This window comes from Channa argus, unplaced genomic scaffold (assembly GCF_033026475.1).
Source record: "Channa argus isolate prfri unplaced genomic scaffold, Channa argus male v1.0 Contig059, whole genome shotgun sequence".
In the NCBI taxonomy this organism is placed as follows: Eukaryota; Metazoa; Chordata; class Actinopteri; order Anabantiformes; family Channidae; genus Channa; species Channa argus.
The window spans coordinates 125,486-142,745 of record NW_027125278.1 but is presented as its reverse complement, the minus strand read 5'-3'; the positions used below and the strand labels follow the sequence as shown (position 1 = coordinate 142,745).

General features: G+C 41.1%; 14 non-coding genes across 14 annotated transcripts; all 14 read right to left on the bottom strand.

The window, feature by feature from the left end:
• Positions 1–942: 942 nt before the first annotated feature.
• trnaq-uug (transfer RNA glutamine (anticodon UUG)) lies at positions 943–1,018 on the bottom strand. The gene has a single exon. It is a non-coding gene; the product is annotated as a tRNA-Gln (tRNA).
• Positions 1,019–1,359: 341 nt separating this feature from the next.
• trnal-cag (transfer RNA leucine (anticodon CAG)) lies at positions 1,360–1,442 on the bottom strand. Its single transcript has one exon. It is a non-coding gene; the product is annotated as a tRNA-Leu (tRNA).
• A 4,619-nt stretch (positions 1,443–6,061) lies between these two features.
• Positions 6,062–6,137, bottom strand: trnaq-uug (transfer RNA glutamine (anticodon UUG)). The gene has a single exon. It is a non-coding gene; the product is annotated as a tRNA-Gln (tRNA).
• A 1,541-nt stretch (positions 6,138–7,678) lies between these two features.
• On the bottom strand, positions 7,679–7,750 carry trnaq-uug (transfer RNA glutamine (anticodon UUG)). The gene has a single exon. It is a non-coding gene; the product is annotated as a tRNA-Gln (tRNA).
• Positions 7,751–8,091: 341 nt separating this feature from the next.
• On the bottom strand, positions 8,092–8,174 carry trnal-cag (transfer RNA leucine (anticodon CAG)). Its single transcript has one exon. It is a non-coding gene; the product is annotated as a tRNA-Leu (tRNA).
• A 1,023-nt stretch (positions 8,175–9,197) lies between these two features.
• On the bottom strand, positions 9,198–9,269 carry trnaq-cug (transfer RNA glutamine (anticodon CUG)). Its single transcript has one exon. It is a non-coding gene; the product is annotated as a tRNA-Gln (tRNA).
• A 538-nt stretch (positions 9,270–9,807) lies between these two features.
• Positions 9,808–9,890, bottom strand: trnal-uag (transfer RNA leucine (anticodon UAG)). Its single transcript has one exon. It is a non-coding gene; the product is annotated as a tRNA-Leu (tRNA).
• A 1,110-nt stretch (positions 9,891–11,000) lies between these two features.
• Positions 11,001–11,072, bottom strand: trnaq-uug (transfer RNA glutamine (anticodon UUG)). The gene has a single exon. It is a non-coding gene; the product is annotated as a tRNA-Gln (tRNA).
• A 341-nt stretch (positions 11,073–11,413) lies between these two features.
• Positions 11,414–11,496, bottom strand: trnal-cag (transfer RNA leucine (anticodon CAG)). Its single transcript has one exon. It is a non-coding gene; the product is annotated as a tRNA-Leu (tRNA).
• Positions 11,497–12,612: 1,116 nt separating this feature from the next.
• On the bottom strand, positions 12,613–12,684 carry trnaq-uug (transfer RNA glutamine (anticodon UUG)). Its single transcript has one exon. It is a non-coding gene; the product is annotated as a tRNA-Gln (tRNA).
• A 341-nt stretch (positions 12,685–13,025) lies between these two features.
• Positions 13,026–13,108, bottom strand: trnal-cag (transfer RNA leucine (anticodon CAG)). Its single transcript has one exon. It is a non-coding gene; the product is annotated as a tRNA-Leu (tRNA).
• A 1,130-nt stretch (positions 13,109–14,238) lies between these two features.
• On the bottom strand, positions 14,239–14,310 carry trnaq-uug (transfer RNA glutamine (anticodon UUG)). The gene has a single exon. It is a non-coding gene; the product is annotated as a tRNA-Gln (tRNA).
• Positions 14,311–15,851: 1,541 nt separating this feature from the next.
• Positions 15,852–15,923, bottom strand: trnaq-uug (transfer RNA glutamine (anticodon UUG)). Its single transcript has one exon. It is a non-coding gene; the product is annotated as a tRNA-Gln (tRNA).
• A 341-nt stretch (positions 15,924–16,264) lies between these two features.
• trnal-cag (transfer RNA leucine (anticodon CAG)) lies at positions 16,265–16,347 on the bottom strand. The gene has a single exon. It is a non-coding gene; the product is annotated as a tRNA-Leu (tRNA).
• Between the last annotated feature and the right edge of the window lie 913 nt (positions 16,348–17,260).

The following is a 17,260-nucleotide window of genomic DNA, read 5'->3' as shown; positions in this document are numbered from 1 at the left end:
CTTTCAAATGAGTTATAACTATGTTTAGGTCTAGGGTTTATTGATGAGCTAGAATGGAAGATTGCTGCAACTCCTCCACCTCGGCCTGTGCTTCTAGGAACATGATAATTAATATGACTTGGGGGTGTTGACTCATTTAAACTGACATATTCTTCCTGCTGCAACCAAGTTTCAGTGAGACAAAATAAATCGAATTGATGATCACTTATTAAGTCATTTACTAACAGAGATTTAGAAGAGAGAGATCTGATATTTAATAATCCACATTTAATAGTTTTGGGGTTTTGTTCTGTAAGAGGAGTAGTCTTAACTTTTATTAGGTTATTATGAATAACTCCTCTTGTTGATTTGAACTCAGATCGCTGGATTCACAGTCCAGAGTGCTTACCTATACACCAAGGAATCTTCAGATGCTGCCAAATGAAGAATGTGTGCACTGGAAATGTGAACAGTGTTACACAGACAACAGTTTTAACAGTCTGTGGTTTTACTGAGCAGTCCTGAACACTCTGATGCTTGACAGGGGTTTCAAGGCTTATTGCATTTCACAAGGAGATATTTCAACTACTAGACCTTATGACTCTGTTTGGTGTGAAACACAAAAATAGGGAAGCACTTGAAAACGAGGGGTAGGGTTATAAATTAGGAATTTGGGATTGTGTCTGGGATCGCACTTCATGCCCAAAATGTGTTTTTAGCATTATCTGAATGAGATCCGCAAGGATATTTACTTAAGAGTGTGTCTATCGTAAACGATTGTGCAACCTTTGCCTCATCTCTCTCCCTGTATTAGTTCTTTAAACACTTGCCATGAGTGTTGATTGCACAAAGTACTCTATGTCTCTGGAACAAGATGAGCTCGTTGACAATGCCACTGTGTGTCTCCCAGTTGGTGGAGTAACTGAGTCACTCATTGGGGCAAAAAAACCTAAAACTAGCCAGCGGTACGTTCCACCGAGATTTGAACTCGGATCACTGGATTCAAAGTCCAGAGTGCTCACCATTACACCATGGAACCATTTCACACTGTTAGGCTACTTTTGTTGAACAGTTTCTTCCAGACAATTTGATTCATTTCATTATTGTGTGCATATTGACAACTTGGAGATTGGGTGATCATGTAGCAAACTATAAAATTGTCAATACAAGGAAGTTTGGGTACATCTAAGCACTGTGTCACTCTTATCTCTGTGTGTGATGTTCATTGCATCTATCCAGATGAACTGTAACTTGTATAACATCAAAGTCTATGAATTCATCCAGGTAAGCAGCATTGGAGAATAGGTGGTTCCCCACCTTTGACTAATGTGGGAGAATGTGTTTTCCAAGTGTCAGCTGTTGTCCGTAAAATCAAACATTTGTCAGAAGTGGGATTCTAACCCACGCCTCCAGGAGAGACTGCGATCTGAACGCAGCGCCTTAGACCTCTCGGCCATCCTGACAACAGAAGGGGGGGTTGTTTGGTACTCCAAAGAAATCCGAAAAGACAGCGTTTAGATTATGCGTAATTATTGTGAATCAAATGTGCAAACTCGTCATCAGCCTATCTCTTTATCAGTTCATTGCTACCCTGGCCATCAGTGATTGATGCGTGAAGTATGGGATGTGTCAGGCAAAAAAGAGCTTGTTGATTAAGCCACTACACATCTATCAGCTGGTATTGGTGTTCTTCTGCCCTTTGCTGGGAAGACATCAATTCATGGAGCTTTAACGTATGCATTCATTTTTTCAGCAAACTCCAGAAAAAGAGTTCTTAGAGTAACCAGTATCCAATTATTGCATTACATTAATTGAACCCCGTCATTTGATAGAGTACTAGAGTCATTGAATGGAGCACAACAGAAAGAACTGTTGCCAAAGTTGCCTGCATTTATTGCACATTAAATCCTGAGACCAGCAACACAGCTCAAAGGACAAGCTGGTTTTATTCGTTCTACACTATAACAGGTCCCACCGTGATTTCAATTCAATTCAATTCAATTCAATTCAACTTTATTTATATAGCGCCAATTCACAACAAAGTCATCTCAGGGCACTTTACAGAATAAAGTCAAGATTATAAAGATATATAAAGAGAACCCAACAATTCCCCCTGGAGCAAGCCATAGGCAACAGTGGAGAGGAAAAACTCCCTTTAACGGAAGAAACCTCCAGCAGAACCAGGCTCAGGGTGGACGGCCATCTGCCTCGACCGGTTGGGGTGAGTGGAAAGGGGAGAGAGAAAAGAACAGAGCAACAAAAAGCATTAACAAAACATCGGGCAGATTGGTAGGACCAGTAGCTTCACGCTGGAAGACACACAGCTTCAAAGCCGGGGGACACCTGCAGAAAGGGACAGAGAGAAGGGGACAGAGGAGGACAAAGACAACTACGGGAGAGAACACACAGAGTTAATGACATACAGTGGTGACAATTGCGGGATAAGAGGAGAGGAGAGAGGTCAAGAGGAGGAAAGGAGCTCAGTGCATTGGGGGGTGGGTCCCCCAGCAGTCTAAGCCTATGGCAGCATAACTATAACTAACTATATGCTTTATTAAAAAGGAAGGTTTTAAGCCTAGACTTAAACGTAGAGAGGGTGTCTGTTTCCCCAATGTGAACTGGGAGCTGGTTCCACAAGAGAGGAGCTTGATAGCTAAAGGCTCTACCTCCCATTCTACTTTTGGAAACTCTGGGAACCACAAGTAGGCCTGCATTCTGAGAGCGAAGTGGTCTACTGGGATGATGTGGTGCTATGAGGTCTTCTATATATGATGGAGCCTGACCATTCAGAGCTTTATATGTAAGAAGCAGGGTTTTAAATTCTATTCTACATTTAATTGGAAGCCAATGGAGAGAAGCTAGTGAAGGTGAAATATGATCTCTCTTGCTAGTTCCAGTCAGCACTCTTGCTGCAGCATTTTGGATTAATTGCAGGCTCTTTAGGGAGTTACTGGGGCATCCTGAAAGTAGGGAATTACAGTAGTCCAACCTAGAGGTAACAAATGCATGGACCAGTTTTTCGGCATCACTTTGAAACAGGATGCTCCTAATTTTGGCAATGTTCCGTAGGTGGAAGAAGGCTGTTCTAGAGATTTGTTTTATATGTGAGTTAAAGGACAGATCCTGATCAAACATAACTCCAAGGTTCCTTGCAGTAGTACTGGAGGCCAGACTTATGCCATCTAGTGTAACAATATGGTTGGACATCATATCTCTGAGATTTTTGGGCCCAAATACTATGACTTCAGTTTTGTCTGAGTTTAAAAGTAAAAAATTGTGGGACATCCAGGCCTTTATGTCTTGTAGGCATGCTTGAAGCTTTATTACCTGATTATTTTCATCTGGTTCCATAGATAAATATAGCTGGGTATCATCAGCATAACAGTGGAAATTTATGGAGTGTTTTCTAATAATGTTGCCTAAAGGAGACACATATAAAGTAAAAAGTATTGGTCCTAACACAGAGCCTTGTGGAACTCCATAGCTAACCTTTGTGTGCATGGAGGATTCATCATTAACATGAACAAATTGAAATCTATCAGATAGATAAGATTTAAACCAACCTAGTGCAGTTCCTGTAATTCCAATTTCATGTTCCAGTCTCTGTAATAAAATGTTATGATCAATGGTATCAAATGCAGCACTAAGATCTAACAGAACAAGTATAGAGATGAGTCCAGTATCTGAGGCCATGAGAAGATCGTTGGTGACTTTTACCAGTGCTGTTTCTGTACTATGATGAACTCTAAATCCTGACTGAAAGTCTTCATACAAATTATTCCTATGAAGGTGATCACATAATTGTTTTGCGACTACTTTTTCAATTATTTTAGAAATAAAGGGGAGATTAGATATTGGTCTGTAATTGGCTAAAACACCTGGGTCAAGACAGGGTTTTTTTAAGTAATGGTTTAATTACAGCTACCTTATAGGCCTGTGGTACATAGCCTGTTTCTAAAGATAGATTTATGATATCTAATATGAATGCATCTATTAAGGGTAAAACTTCCTTGAGCAGCTTAGTTGGAATAGGGTCTAGCAGACAGGTTGTTGGTTTAGATGAGTTAATAATTGAAGTTAGCTCAGAGAGATCTATGGGTAAAAAGCAGTCTAACAGGGATTGGGGCCTTATCGATGACTCTAGCACTGCTGTACATGAAGATCTATCTGTAATTTTTGGGGGGAGGATCTGGTGAATTCGTTCTCTAATAGCTACAATTTTATTCATAAAGAAGGTCATGAAGTCATTGCTGCTCAAAGTTAAGGGAAAACTAGGCTCAACAGAACTATGGCTCTTAGTCAGCCTGGCTACAGTGCTGAACAGAAACCGGGGGTTGTTCTTGTTTTCTTCTATTAATGATGAATAATATGCTGTTCTGGCATCACTGAGAGCTTTTTTGTACATTTTTAAACTATTTTTCCAGGCTAAATGAGATTCTTCTAACTTTCTGGAACGCCACTTCCTTTCTAACTTTCATGTTTCCTGTTTTAAGTTGCGTGTTTGTGAACTATACCATGGAGATCGCCTCTGCTGGTTTACTGCCTTCTTTTTTAGAGGGGCAACACTATCGAGTATTGTACGTAGTGAGGCTGCAGAATTGTCAACAAGATAATCTACTTGTGCAGGAGTAACATTAAGGAGACTACTTTCCATTGTATTAACATATGGTGAAGCAAATGATGAAGAAATAATTTCTTTAAATTTGTTGACAGCTTTTTCACTTAAGCATCTGCTATAGTGGAATTTTTCAGTTTTATAACTGCTATATAGTCTGTTATTGTAAATTCAAATGTTATTAAAAAATGGTAAGACAGAAGAGAGTTGTGAGGAAATATGGTTAAATTATCCGCTTCAATTCCATACGTAAGGACAAGGTCTAACGTGTGACTAAAACAGTAAGTGGGTTTATTTACATTTTGGGAAAAACCAATTGAATCTAATAATGAATTAAACGCAGTGCTCAGGCAGTTACTGTCAGCATCTACATGAATGTTAAAGTCACCCACTATAATGACTTTATCTGTACTAAGCACTAAATCAGATAGAAAATCAGAAAATTCAATCAAAAACTCTGAATAAGGGACTGGAGGACGGTACACGATAACAAATAATAGTGGGTGTGAAAGGCTAAGAGTAAGGCTTTCAAATGAGTTATAACTATGTTTAGGTCTAGGGTTTATTGATGAGCTAGAATGGAAGATTGCTGCAACTCCTCCACCTCGGCCTGTGCTTCTAGGAACATGATAATTAATATGACTTGGGGGTGTTGACTCATTTAAACTAACATATTCTTCCTGCTGCAACCAAGTTTCAGTGAGACAAAATAAATCGAATTGATGATCACTTATTAAGTCATTTACTAACAGAGATTTAGAAGAGAGAGATCTGATATTTAATAATCCACATTTAATAGTTTTGGGGTTTTGTTCTGTAAGAGGAGTAGTCTTAACTTTTATTAGGTTATTATGATTAACTCCTCTTGTTGATTTGAACTCAGATCGCTGGATTCACAGTCCAGAGTGCTTACCTATACACCAAGGAATCTTCAGATGCTGCCAAATGAAGAATGTGTGCACTGGAAATGTGAACAGTGTTACACAGACAACAGTTTTAACAGTCTGTGGTTTTACTGAGCAGTCCTGAACACTCTGATGCTTGACAGGGGTTTCAAGGCTTATTGCATTTCACAAGGAGATATTTCAACTACTAGACCTTATGACTCTGTTTGGTGTGAAACACAAAAATAGGGAAGCACTTGAAAACGAGGGGTAGGGTTATAAATTAGGAATTTGGGATTGTGTCTGGGATCGCACTTCATGCCCAAAATGTGTTTTTAGCATTATCTGAATGAGATCCGCAAGGATATTTACTTAAGAGTGTGTCTATCGTAAACCATTGTGCAACCTTTGCCTCATCTCTCTCCCTGTATTAGTTCTTTAAACACTTGCCATGAGTGTTGATTGCACAAAGTACTCTATGTCTCTGGAACAAGATGAGCTCGTTGACAATGCCACTGTGTGTCTCCCAGTTGGTGGAGTAACTGAGTCACTCATTGGGGCAAAAAAACCTAAAACTAGCCAGCGGTACGTTCCACCGAGATTTGAACTCGGATCACTGGATTCAAAGTCCAGAGTGCTCACCATTACACCATGGAACCATTTCACACTGTTAGGCTACTTTTGTTGAACAGTTTCTTCCAGACAATTTGATTCATTTCATTATTGTGTGCATATTGACAACTTGGAGATTGGGTGATCATGTAGCAAACTATAAAATTGTCAATACAAGGAAGTTTGGGTACATCTAAGCACTGTGTCACTCTTATCTCTGTGTGTGATGTTCATTGCATCTATCCAGATGAACTGTAACTTGTATAACATCAAAGTCTATGAATTCATCCAGGTAAGCAGCATTGGAGAATAGGTGGTTCCCCACCTTTGACTAATGTGGGAGAATGTGTTTTCCAAGTGTCAGCTGTTGTCCCTAAAATCCAACATTTGTCAGAAGTGGGATTCGAACCCACGCCTCCAGGAGAGATTTCGACCTGAACGCAGCGCCTTAGACAGCTCGGCCATCCTGACAACAGAAGGGGGGGGGTTGTTTGGTACTCCAAAGAAATCCGAAAAGACAGCGTTTAGATTATGCGTAATTATTGTGAATCAAATGTGCAAACTCGTCATCAGCCTATCTCTTTATCAGTTCATGCTACCCTGGCCATCAGTGATTGATGCGTGAAGTATGGGATGTCTCAGGCAAAAAAGAGCTTGTTGATTAAGCCACTACACATCTGTCAGCTGGTATTGGTGTTCTTTTGCCCTTTGCTGGGAATACATCAATTCATGGAGATTTAACATATGCATTCATTTTTTCAGCAAACTCCAGAAAAAGAGTTCTTAGAGTAACCAGTATCCAATTATTGCATTACATTAATTGAACCACGTCATTTGGTAGAGTACTAGAGTCATTGAATGGAGCACAACAGAAAGAACTGTTGCCAAAGTTGCCTGCATTTATTGCACATTAAATCCTGAGACCAGCAACACAGCTCAAAGGACGAGCTGGTTTTATTCGTCCTACACTATAACAGGTCCCACCGTAATTTGAACTCAGATCGCTGGATTCACAGTCCAGAGTGCTTACCTATACACCAGGGAATCTCCAGATGCTGCCAAATGAAGAATATGCGCACTGGAAATGTGAACAGTGTTACACAGACAACAGTTGTAACAGTCTGTGGTTTTACTGAGCAGTCCTGAACACTCTGATGCTTGACAGGGGTTTTAAGGCTTATTGCATTTCACAGGGAGATATTTCAACTACTAGCCCTTATGACTCTGTTTGGGGTGAAACACAAAAATAGGGAAGCACTTGAAAACGAGGGGTAGGGTTATAAATTAGGAATTTGGGATTGTGTCTGGGATCGCACTTCATGCCCAAAATGTGTTTTTAGCATTATCTGAATGAGATCCGCAAGGATATTTACTTAAGAGTGTGTCTATCGTAAACCATTGTGCAACTTTTGCCTCATCTCTCTCCCTGTATTAGTTCTTTAAACACTTGCCATGAGTGTTGATTGCACAAAGTACTCTATGTCTCTGGAACAAGATGAGCTCGTTGACAATGCCACTGTGTGTCTCCCAGTTGGTGGAGTAACTGAGTCACTCATTGGGGCAAAAAAACCTACAACTAGCCAGCAGTAGGTTCCACCGAGATTTGAACTCCGATCACTGGATTCAAAGTCCAGAGTGCTCACCATTACACCATGGAACCATTTCACATTGTTAGGCTACTTTTGTTGAACAGTTTCTTCCAGACGATTTGATTCATTTCATTATTGTGTGCATATTGACAACTTGGAGATTGGGTGATCATGTAGCAAACTATAAAGTTGTCAATACAAGGAAGTTTGGGTACATCTAAGCACTGTGTCACTCTTACCTCTGTGTGTGATGTTCATTGCATCTATCCAGATGAACTGTAACTTGTATAACATCAAAGTCTATGAATTCATCCAGGTAAGCAGCATTGGAGAATAGGTGGTTCCCCACCTTTGACTAATGTGGGAGAATGTGTTTTCCAAGTGTCAGCTGTTGTCCCTAAAATCCAACATTTGTCAGAAGTGGGGTTCGAACCCTCGCCTCCAGGAGAGACTGCGATCTGAACGCAGCGCCTTAGACCGCTCGGCCATCCTGACAACAGAACAGGCTTGGTTTGGTACTCCAAAAAAAAATGCGCAAAGACAGCATTTAGATTAGGCGTAATTATTGTAAATCAAATGTGCAAACTCGTCATCAGCCTACCTCTTTATCGGTTTATTGCTACCCTGGCCATCAGTGATGGATGCGTGAAGTATGGTATGTCTCAGGCAAAAAAGAGCTTGTTGATTAAGCCACTACACACCTGTCAGCTGGTATTGGTGTTCTTCTGCCCTTTACTGGCAAGACATCAATTCATAGAGCTTTAACATATACATTCAGTTTTTCAGCAAACTCCAGAAAAGGTAACCAGTATCCAAATATTGCATTATATTAATTGAACCACGTCATTTGGTAGAGTACTAGAGTCAATGAATGGAGCATAAGAGAAAGAACTGTTGCCAAAGTTGCCTGCATTTATTGCACATTAAAACCTGAGAACAGCAAGCCAGCTTAAAGGTCCAGCTGGTTTTATTCATTCTACACTATAACAGGTCCCATCGTGATTTGAACTCAGATTGCTGGATTCATAGTCCAGAGTGCTTACCTATACACCAGGGAATCTCCAGATGCTGCCAAATGAAGCAAGTGTGCACTGGAAAAGTGAACAGTGTTACACAGACACTATTTTTAATATATTTCAAATACTAACCCTTATGACAAAAATAAGGAAGCACTTGAAAACTAGGGTAGGGTTATAAAAGAGGAATTGGGGATTGTGTCTGGGATCGCACTTCATGCCCAAACTTGAATGGAATGCCCAAAATGTGTTTTTAGCATTATGTGACAGAGATCAGCAAGGATACTTAGCTAAGAGTGTGTTTATTTTAAACCATCGTGCAGGCTTGGCCTCATTTCTGTGCCGGTTTCAGTTTTTTTAGACTTGTCATGAGTGTTTAGTGCACATAGTATTCTGTTTCTGGAACAAGATGAGCTCCATGACAATGCCACTGTGAGTCTCCCAGTTGGTGGAGTAACCGAGTCAATCATTGCATCGAGAAAAGCTACAAGCTGCCAACAGTAGGTCCCACCGAGATTTGAACTCGGATCGCTGGATTCAGAGTCCAGAGTGCTCACCATTACACCATGGAACCTTTCCACATTGCTAGCTTTATGTTGTTGAACAGGTTCTTCCACACAATTTGATTCATTTCATTATTGTCTCCAACTTGACAACTTGGAGATTTGGCTGATCATGTAGCAAACTAAAAAAATGTCAATACGAGGCGGTTTGGGTACATCTAAGCACTGTGTCACTTTTATCTCAGTGTGTGATGTTCATTGCATCTATCCAGATGCACTGTAACTTGTATAACATGAAAATCTATGGATTTGGCCAATAGAGTCAGTCTCAAATAGACTCTCATTAGTGATTATAGGGCATAGATGAAAGACTACCTTTGATACGTAAGTAGAGGGGTGCCAAAGCCATGCTCCTTGAGCTCCACAGCCCTGCTTGCTTGTCAGCTATCCGTGCTTTACCCACTGCTCCTGCACTTTCTGTCTGATTGAACACACCTTATCCAGGTAAGCAGTCTTGGAGAATAAGTGGTTCCCCACCTCTGACGAATGTGGAAGAATGGATCCAATGTGTTTTCCAAGTGTCAGCTGTGGTCCCTAAAATCCAACATTTGTCAGAAGTGGGATTCGAACCCACGCCCCCAGGAGAGACTGCGACCTAAACGCAGCGCCTTAGACCGCTCGGCCATCCTGACAACAGAAGGGGGGGGTTGTTTGGTACTCCAAAGAAATCCGAAAAGACAGCGTTTAGATTATGCGTAATTATTGTGAATCAAATGTGCAAACTCGTCATCAGCCTATCTCTTTATCAGTTCATTGCTACCCTGGCCATCAGTGATTGATGCGTGAAGTATGGGATGTCTCAGGCAAAAAAGAGCTTGTTGATTAAGCCACTACACATCTATCAGCTGGTATTGGTGTTCTTTTGCCCTTTGCTGGGAAGACATCAATTCATGGAGCTTTAACATATGCATTCATTTTTTCAGCAAACTCCAGAAAAAGAGTTCTTAGAGTAACCAGTATCCAATTATCGCATTACATTAATTGAACCCCTTAATTTGATAGAGTACTAGAGTCATTGAATGGAGCACAACAGAAAGAACTGTTGCCAAAGTTGCCTGCATTTATTGCACATTAAATCCTGAGACCAGCAACACAGCTCAAAGGACGAGCTGGTTTTATTCGTCCTACACTATAACAGGTCCCACCGTAATTTGAACTCAGATTGCTGGATTCACAGTCCAGAGTGCTTACCTATACACCAGGGAATCTCCAGATGCTGCCAAATGAAGAATATGCACACTGGAAATGTGAACAGTGTTACACAGACAACAGTTGTAACAGTCTGTGGTTTTACTGAGCAGTCCTGAACACTCTGATGCTTGACAGGGGTTTCAAGGCTTATTGCATTTCACAGGGAGATATTTCAACTACTAGCCCTTATGACTCTGTTTGGGGTGAAACACAAAAATAGGGAAGCACTTGAAAACGAGGGGTAGGGTTATAAATTAGGAATTTGGGATTGTGTCTGGGATCGCACTTCATGCCCAAAATGTGTTTTTAGCATTATCTGAATGATATAATATTTACTTAAGAGTGTGTCTATCGTAAACCATTGTGCAACCTTTGCCTCATCTCTCTCCCTGTATTAGTTCTTTAAACACTTGCCATGAGTGTTGATTGCACAAAGTACTCTATGTCTCTGGAACAAGATGAGCTCGTTGACAATGCCACTGTGTGTCTCCCAGTTGGTGGAGTAACTGAGTCACTCATTGGGGCAAAAAAACCTACAACTAGCCAGCGGTAGGTTCCACTGAGATTTGAACTCGGATCACCGGATTCAAAGTCCAGAGTGCTCACCATTACACCATGGAACCATTTCACATTGTTAGGCTACTTTTGTTGAACAGTTTCTTCCAGACGATTTGATTCATTTCATTATTGTGTGCATATTGACAACTTGGAGATTGGGTGATCATGTAGCAAACTATAAAGTTGTCAATACAAGGAAGTTTGGGTACATCTAAGCACTGTGTCACTCTTACCTCTGTGTGTGATGTTCATTGCATCTATCCAGATGAACTGTAATTTGTATAACATCAAAGTCTATGAATTCCTCCAGGTAAGCAGCATTGGAGAATAGGTGGTTCCCCACCTTTGACTAATGTGGGAGAATGTGTTTTCCAAGTGTCAGCTGTTGTCCCTAAAATCCAACATTTGTCAGAAGTGGGGTTCGAACCCACGCCTCCAGGAGAGACTGCGACCTGAACGCAGCGCCTTAGACCGCTCGGCCATCCTGACAACAGAAGTGGGGGTTGTTTGGTACTCCAAAGAAATCCGAAAAGACAGCGTTTAGATTATGCGTAATTATTGTGAATCAAATGTGCAAACTCGTCATCAGCCTATCTCTTTATCAGTTTATTGCTACCCTGGCCATCAGTGATTGATGCGTGAAGTATGGGATGTCTCAGGCAAAAAAGAGCTTGTTGATTAAGCCACTACACATCTATCAGCTGGTATTGGTGTTCTTTTGCCCTTTGCTGGGAAGACATCAATTCATGGAGCTTTAACATATGCATTCATTTTTTCAGCAAACTCCAGAAAAAGAGTTCTTAGAGTAACCAGTATCCAATTATTGCATTACATTAATTGAACCCCGTAATTTGATAGAGTACTAGAGTCATTGAATGGAGCACAACAGATAGAACTGTTGCCAAAGTTGCCTGCATTTATTGCACATTAAATCCTAAGACCAGCAACACAGCTCAAAGGACAAGCTGGTTTTATTCGTTCCAAACTATAACAGGTCCCACCGTGATTTGAACTCAGATCGCTGGATTCACAGTCCAGAGTGCTTACCTATACACCAGGGCATCTCCAGATGCTGCCAAATGAAGAATGTGTGCACTGGAAATGTGAACAGTGTTACACAGACAACAGTTTTAACAGTCTGTGGTTTTACTAAGCAGTCCTGAACACTCTGATGCTTGACAGGGGTTTCAAGGCTTATTGCATTTCACAGGGAGATATTTCAACTACTAGACCTTATGACTCTGTTTGGGGTGAAACACAAAAATAGGGAAGCACTTGAAAACGAGGGGTAGGGTTATAAATTAGGAATTTGGGATTGTGTCTGGGATCGCACTTCATGCCCAAAATGTGTTTTTAGCATTATCTGAATGAGATCCGCAAGGATATTTACTTAAGAGTGTGTCTATCGTAAACCATTGTGCAACCTTTGCCTCATCTCTCTCCCTGTATTAGTTCTTTAAACACTTGCCATGAGTGTTGATTGCACAAAGTACTCTATGTCTCTGGAACAAGATGAGCTCGTTGACAATGCCACTGTGTGTCTCCCAGTTGGTGGAGTAACTGAGTCACTCATTGGGGCAAAAAAACCTACAACTAGCCAGTGGTAGGTTCCACCGAGATTTGAACTCAGATCACTGGATTCAAAGTCCAGAGTGCTCCCCATTACACCATGGAACCATTTCACATTGTTAAGCTACTTTTGTTGAACAGTTTCTTCCAGACGATTTGATTAATTTCATTATTGTGTGCATATTGACAACTTGGAGATTGGGTGATCATGTAGCAAACTATAAAATTGTCAATACAAGGAAGTTTGGGTACATCTAAGCACTGTGTCACTCTTACCTCTGTGTGTGATGTTCATTGCATCTATCCAGATGAACTGTAAATTGTATAACATCAAAGTCTATGAATTCATCCAGGTAATCAGCATTGGAGAATAGGTGGTTCCCCACCTTTGACTAATGTGGGAGAATGTGTTTTCCAAGTGTCAGCTGTTGTCCCTAAAATCCAACATTTGTCAGAAGTGGGGTTCGAACCCACGCCTCCAGGAGAGACTGCGACCTGAACGCAACGCCTTAGACCGCTCGGCCATCCTGACAACAGAAGGGGGGGGTTGTTTGGTACTCCAAAGAAATCCGAAAAGACAGCGTTTAGATTATGCGTAATTATTGTGAATCAAATGTGCAAACTCGTCATCAGCCTATCTCTTTATCCGTTCATTGCGACCCTGGCCATCAGTGATTGATGCGTGAAGTATGGGATGTCTCAGGCAAAAAAGAGCTTGTTGAGTAAGCCAATACACATCTGTCAGCTGGTATTGGTGTTCTTCTGCCCTTTGCTGGGAAGACATCAATTCATGGAGCTTTAACATATGCATTAATTTTTTCAGCAAACTCCAGAAAAAGAGTTCTTAGAGTAACCAGTATCCAATTATTGCATTACATTAATTGAACCCCGTAATTTGATAGAATACAAGAGTCATTGAATGGAGCACAACAGAAAGAACTGTTGCCAAAGTTGCCTGCATTTATTGCACATTAAATCCTGAGACCAGCAACACAGCTCAAAGGACGAGCTGGTTTTATTCGTTCTACACTATAACAGGTCCCACCGTGATTTGAACTCAGATCGCTGGATTCACAGTCCAGAGTGCTTACCTATACACCAGGGAATCTCCAGATGCTGCCAAATGAAGAATGTGTGCACTGGAAATGTGAACAGTGTTACACAGACAACAGTTTTAACAGTCTGTGGTTTTACTGAGCAGTCCTGAACACTCTGATGCTTGACTGGGGTTTCAAGGCTTATTGCATTTCACAGGGAGATATTTCAACTACTAGACCTTATGACTCTGTTTGGTGTGAAACACAAAAATAGGGAAGCACTTGAAAACGAGGGGTAGGGTTATAAATGAGGAATTTGGGATTGTGTCTGGGATCGCACTTCATGCCCAAAATGTGTTTTTAGCATTATCTGAATGAGATCCGCAAGGATATTTACTTAAGAGTGTGTCTATCGTAAACCATTGTGCAACCTTTGCCTCATCTCTCTCCCTCATCTCTCTCCCTTTATTAGTTCTTTAAACACTTGCCATGAGTGTTGATTGCACAAAGTACTCTATGTCTCTGGAACAAGATGAGCTCGTTGACAATGCCACTGTGTGTCTCCCAGTTGGTGGAGTAACTGAGTCACTCATTGGGGCAAAAAAACCTACAACTAGCCAGCGGTAGGTTCCACCGAGATTTGAACTCGGATCACTGGATTCAAAGTCCAGAGTGCTCCCCATTACAACATGGAACCATTTCACATTGTTAGGCTACTTTTGTTGAACAGTTTCTTCCAGACGATTTGATTCATTTCATTATTGTGTGCATATTGACAACTTGGAGATTAGGTGATCATGTAGCAAACTATAAAGTTGTCAATACAAGGAAATTTGGGTACATCTAAGCACTGTGTCACTCTTACCTCTGTGTGTGATGTTCATTGCATCTATCCAGATGAACTGTAACTTGTATAACATCAAAGTCTATGAATTCATCCAGATAAGCAGCATTGGAGAATAGGTGGTTCCCCACCTTTGACTAATGTGGGAGAATGTGTTTTCCAAGTGTCAGCTGTTGTCCCTAAAATCCAACATTTGTCAGAAGTGGGATTTGAACTCACGCCTCCAGGAGAGACTGCGACCTGAACGCAGCGCCTTAGACTGCTCGGCCATCCTGACAACAGAAGGCGGGGGTTGTTTGGTACTCCAAAGAAATCCGAAAAGACAGCGTTTAGATTATGCGTAATTATTGTGAATCAAATGTGCAAACTCGTCATCAGCCTATCTCTTTATCAGTTCATTGCGACCCTGGTCATCAGTGATTGATGCGTGAAGTATGGGATGTCTCAGGCAAAAAAGAGCTTGTTGAGTAAGCCACTACACATCTGTCAGCTGGTATTGGTGTTCTTCTGCCCTTTGCTGGGAAGACATCAATTCATGGAGCTTTAACATATGCATTCATTTTTTCAGCAAACTCCAGAAAAAGAGTTCTTAGAGTAACCAGTATCAAATTATTGCATTCCATTAATTGAACCCCGTAATTTGATAGAGTACTAGAGTCATTGAATGGAGCACAACAGAAAGAACTGTTGCCAAAGTTGCCTGCATTTATTGCACATTAAATCCTGAGACCAGCAACACAGCTCAAAGGACGAGCTGGTTTTATTCGTCCTACACTATAACAGGTCCCACCGTAATTTGAACTCAGATTGCTGGATTCACAGTCCAGAGTGCTTACCTATACACCAGGGAATCTCCAGATGCTGCCAAATGAAGAATATGCACACTGGAAATGTGAACAGTGTTACACAGACAACAGTTGTAACAGTCTGTGGTTTTACTGAGCAGTCCTGAACACTCTGATGCTTGACAGGGGTTTCAAGGCTTATTGCATTTCACAGGGAGATATTTCAACTACTAGACCTTATGACTCTGTTTGGGGTGAAACACAAAAATAGGGAAGCACTTGAAAACGAGGGGTAGGGTTATAAATTAGGAATTTGGGATTGTGTCTGGGATCGCACTTCATGCCCAAAATGTGTTTTTAGCATTATCTGAATGAGATCCGCAAGGATATTTACTTAAGAGTGTGTCTATCGTAAACCATTGTGCAACCTTTGCCTCATCTCTCTCCCTGTATTAGTTCTTTAAACACTTGCCATGAGTGTTGATTGCACAAAGTACTCTATGTCTCTGGAACAAGATGAGCTCGTTGACAATGCCACTGTGTGTCTCCCAGTTGGTGGAGTAACTGAGTCACTCATTGGGGCAAAAAAACCTACAACTAGCCAGCGGTAGGTTCCACCGAGATTTGAACTCGGATCACCGGATTCAAAGTCCAGAGTGCTCACCATTACACCATGGAACCATTTCACATTGTTAGGCTACTTTTGTTGAACAGTTTCTTCCAGACGATTTGATTCATTTCATTATTGTGTGCATATTGACAACTTGGAGATTGGGTGATCATGTAGCAAACTATAAAGTTGTCAATACAAGGAAGTTTGGGTACATCTAAGCACTGTGTCACTCTTACCTCTGTGTGTGATGTTCATTGCATCTATCCAGATGAACTGTAATTTGTAAAACATCAAAGTCTATGAATTCCTCCAGGTAAGCAGCATTGGAGAATAGGTGGTTCCCCACCTTTGACTAATGTGGGAGAATGTGTTTTCCAAGTGTCAGCTGTTGTCCCTAAAATCCAACATTTGTCAGAAGTGGGGTTCGAACCCACGCCTCCAGGAGAGACTGCGACCTGAACGCAGCGCCTTAGACCGCTCGGCCATCCTGACAACAGAAGTGGGGGTTGTTTGGTACTCCAAAGAAATCCGAAAAGACAGCGTTTAGATTATGCGTAATTATTGTGAATCAAATGTGCAAACTCGTCATCAGCCTATCTCTTTATCAGTTTATTGCTACCCTGGCCATCAGTGATTGATGCGTGAAGTATGGGATGTCTCAGGCAAAAAAGAGCTTGTTGATTAAGCCACTACACATCTATCAGCTGGTATTGGTGTTCTTTTGCCCTTTGCTGGGAAGACATCAATTCATGGAGCTTTAACATATGCATTCATTTTTTCAGCAAACTCCAGAAAAAGAGTTCTTAGAGTAACCAGTATCCAATTATTGCATTACATTAATTGAACCCCGTAATTTGATAGAATACAAGAGTCATTGAATGGAGCACAACAGAAAGAACTGTTGCCAAAGTTGCCTGCATTTATTGCACATTAAATCCTAAGACCAGCAACACAGCTCAAAGGACGAGCTGGTTTTATTCGTTCTACACTATAACAGGTCCCACCGTGGTTTGAACTCAGATCGCTGGATTCACAGTCCAGAGTGCTTACCTATACACCAGGGAATCTCCAGATGCTGCCAAATGAAGAATGTGTGCACTGGAAATGTGAACATTGTTACACAGACAACAGTTTTAACAGTCTGTGGTTTTACTGAACAGTCCTGAACACTCAGATGCTTGACAGGGGTTTCAAGGCTTATTGCATTTCACAGGGAGATATTTACACTACTAGAGCTTATGACTCTGTTTGGGGTGAAACACAAAAATAGGGAAGCACTTGAAAACGAGGGGTAGGGTTATAAATTAGGAATTTGGGATTGTGTCTGGGATCGCACTTCATGCCCAAAATGTGTTTTTAGCATTATCTGAATGAGAATCGCAAGGATATTTACTTAAGAGTGTGT